This window comes from Miscanthus floridulus, chromosome 18 (assembly GCF_019320115.1).
Source record: "Miscanthus floridulus cultivar M001 chromosome 18, ASM1932011v1, whole genome shotgun sequence".
NCBI lineage: Eukaryota > Viridiplantae > Streptophyta > Magnoliopsida > Poales > Poaceae > Miscanthus > Miscanthus floridulus.
The window spans coordinates 102,453,589-102,457,750 of record NC_089597.1 but is presented as its reverse complement, the minus strand read 5'-3'; positions in this window follow the sequence as shown (position 1 = coordinate 102,457,750).

The window sequence follows — 4,162 nt, the reverse complement described above, 5'->3', positions numbered from 1 at the left end:
CTGGACGCGCCCCCTAATGTTCCCAAACACGATACACGGTCCAACGGACCAAAAGACGGTGTCGCAGCACCCTGACAGATTCTAGACGCTGAATTGTTTCGACGATTTCCGTTGATTTTGAACGTTTTTTATGTGAAACTACTTGGATTGGCTTCCTTATCTAATTAATTTTCCAACCATATGTGGATCGTCGAAAACGGAGTCCGGATGCATCCTAGGTGACTAGTTTATGGCAGACTGGTCCTAGACGCCGAGGCAGACTCGAACTTGAGTTGCTTTGGGCCTCCACCTCGGGGACTCAAACCAAATTAGCCTTAGGTCTCCTTCTTGACTTGGACACCCTTGCTGGCCTCCTACCCCTTCATACCATGCACCAAACATGGTCATATGCATGGGTGTCATGTCCTCATCAAAGGATGTCCCAGAGCTGACACTCCTGGGAATATCGGAGGACGAACCGCACCTTCGTCGGGTCCTCAGGGCAGGGCCACTACAGGTCACCCTCCAGCAGCCCGCCGGAGGGCCCAGCCACTGACTGGACCACCGCCAGCTCCCGCGACGACACCGGTGGCTCCGCCATATCATCCGCCTCGTCATTAGACGGGATGTCCACCACCTTGGTTGCGTGGACCGCCGCTGAGCATTCCGACTCTGTCCCGGCCATGCTTTCCCCCGGCGCCTTCAGCTCCGACCACGAGGGTGAGCCGTGCAGCCCTCCGCTCAGCGAGGCAGGGAGCTCAGCCTCCCTCTCCTCTTCCACCATGGTCGGTGGAGGAAGGGCCACGAGGGTCACTTCTGATGCAACATCCGCCGTCGGCACCGGAATCGCCGCCAATGCCGCCACCGTCACTGTAGCAGCAACTGCCCCCAAAAGAGAAGGGCTCACCGCCGCCACCCTATCCCCCCCCCCCCGCCGCTCACCGCGACACGCTGTAGGGTGGGCCTCCATGCCTCCTACATGGGAGTTGGGGAGATGCTCAAACCCGTCATCACCCGGTCACTGACAGAGGGTGCAGGTAAGTCACATTCCAAAAAGACTCAACAACAAAAGATTGAAAAGAAACAAAGGAAAACGTACCGGGTGTTGAGCGATACGACTCTAAAGGCAAGACCCGGTGTCGATGGGCTTGCAGGGCACGGGCCGCTCCCGGGCTGCAACCCGCGCCCCCTCACTTCGGCCGAGGACGGGGTCATCCCAACCGGCTCCTGCCCGGCCTGCGGGTCGCCGCGACCCTCGGCTCGGCACTCCCTGACCAGAGCAGGGGGCGGGACACCCTTCGGCTATGAGTCGCGTGACGCGCGGGTGCCAGTCTGCTCCTCAGGCCACCTGACTTGCTCGACCACATCCGTGGCGAGCGGGGCCTCCCCCGGCTGCGAATCACACATTGGCACCGATCCCGGCGATGCACAAGTACCAGTCCACTCCTCGAACCGCCTGGCTTGCTTGGTCGCATCTGCCACTGGCGGCGATGGGACTGCGTCCACTTTGCCGCCCATTCGCCGATGACGTCCACGCTCGCCGCGTGCTTCCTCGGCGTGGTAGCCACCGCACGCCGCGCGACCTCCTACTCATCACCAGCGGACATCGCCGCAGGGTCGCGATGCTCCGCCAAGGTCACAACGACCTCCCGACTATCCTCCTCCTTGGAGAAAACCATGTCGTCCACATCCATGGGATCCTCCGACTCGAGCTCGGACTCGACGTCGCTCTTTCTCTCCCCGGCCTTCACACATCGGGCAACCTCCTTCTCCTTCTTGTACTCCCAGTGGGCCACCTCGACTTTCTTCTTCTTCCTAGCATCTGCCGCCTCCTTCAGAGCGGCCTGCCGAGCCACGCCGTCTGAACCCTTGGGAAGGTGCAGCCGGGACTTGTAATTTCCAAGCCCCTCCGAAATGTGCGTCTCCCAATCAAAAATAGGGAAAGCAGAAGAAGTGTGGACTGAAGAGAAAGGAACATACCAGTCTGGACATGATCGAGGAGTTGAAAGGCATGGGCTTCCCTTTGACCCTCTCTTTGGGCTTCAGCTACAGCACCCGACCAAGGTGACTCTAGACCTCGTCGTCCGATAGATCCTTCGGCGACGTGCAGTCCGGGTCCGACAGGCCGTTGTACAACCACATCGGCCATGTCCTCTCCACCAACGGCATGACCCGATGATGATAGAGGGTGTGGAACACCCGCACCCCATCAAGACCGCGCTTTATGAGCTTTCGGAGCTCCTCCTCGATGACACCCACCTTATGTTTCTCCTTATGGGCGCAACCCCACTACCAACTATCCCGCTTCTCTGGCCTCCCACCGGTGAACGCCGGGAATGGCGCTGCCGCTGGATTCCTGATGTAAAACCACTCCCCATGCCACCCCCGGTTGGAGTCGCAGGGGAGGTATGCGGGATACGAGCCTCCCATGCTCGGTTTCCTCTGCAGGGCGAAACCCCCCACCGGCGTGATCTTGGCCGGGTTCCCCACCATCAAGGCTCTCCCAGAGAAGGGCCACCGGAAGAAATCCGTGTGCGGCTCCATCCCGAGGAAAGCCTCGTAGACGGTGATGAAACCGGCGATGTGCAGCACCCCCATCGGATTGAGGTGCTGTAGCTCTAGACCCCACTTGTTGAGGAGCCCACGCAGGAACTAGTGCGTGGGGTATCCTAATTCATGCTCATGGATGGTGAGAAAGGAAACCACCTTGTTGGGCCGAGGTTGCGGGAACTCCTCCCTCCCGGGAACCCTCCAGTGCACCACCTCCTTTGGCGGTAGGAACCTCTTCCCAACGAAGGCCTTCAACACGACTCCCTCATAGTGGATGACCTCTAGTCTGACATTTCGCTCTAGGATCACAAAAGGATTTGTGAGTTCTTCTCTTCTCCCTCGCTCTCTCCCCTTTCTTTCCTAGAAACCACCACGGCTCTCAGGAATGCTCACGGCAAGAAGGAAGGGGAAAAGAGGCGGCAGATGAGGACAGACAAAAGAATGGGGTGAAAACCCTCTCCCTTCTCCTACTTAAGGAAAAGAGAACAGCAGTTAGGGAAGGGCGCGCCAATCGAGGAAGGCAAAACGGCGGAGCGAGAAACTCTCTCTCTTTCCCATTTAATGTAGATAAGATGCACCCTGACCGATGAGACGTGCCCTGCCCAACGGAACGACTCCTAAGCGGACGGGACATGGCCTAGGCATGGCCCACCACTACCGCATGACCAACCACTACCGCACACTGGGCACAAAAACCGAAGCATCACCACACGTAGGTAGCTCTCCGCATCCCCAGGCGGGACTTGGAAAACCCAAAATGGGATCTATGCCGGGAGAGACCATCGGGCTTCCCAAGTCAATCGAATGGCTCAAAAAGACACACTGAGACACAGGTAGGAAGCGAAGGGACGCCCCATATAGGCCATGCCAACTCTGTCACGAACAACGAGCATGGGTCCTGGTCGAACATTTCCGACTGAAGCTCTCTGAACCCCGTCACTCAAGTCATCAAGGTGAACACTACCGACCCCCTCTATTTTAGTATAATCATTTCATATATCCATACATGCATTCATTCCATACGCTCATGCATCCCGAATGATTTGGGCCCTAAACCACCTGGGGGCTCAGGAACTAAGCATCACACGTGCAGCGAAATGCATCGCAATGCTCTGTGTTACATCACGAAGCGGCGGTTGCCTCATTCAACATGAGCAACCAACAAAGCCAGGGGAGAAAAACATAGATGATCCCCATGCGGCCCTCACCTAGTCTGGTAGACTAGGTCATCTCAACCTTCTCATTTGATCCTAAACCTCTTGCCAAGCCCATAGAATCTCCATCGAGAGGAGGACGTTAGGCCACCCGAGTCGGTCTCTAGAGTGACCCAGGCATCCGCCGGGTTGCAGGTAAAGGAGTAGTGGAATGTCACAAGAGGGCTATGCTAACCCCGTCATGAATGACAGACCCGGATTCCACTTGATCATACCCGTTAGCGAACTCACCGAGCGCGTCACTCGGGCCCAAGCGATCGGGACAAGCGACAAAACTCAGCTCCTCCGGTTGTGAGGAACCAAGGATGGGGTAACGCACACAACTCACACCGACCCCTACTAAGGACCAACAGGGCTCAGGGGCTCAAGACACAAAAGCCTAGGTCTATGACCCTGATCTCGCCCCATCCGACTACGCT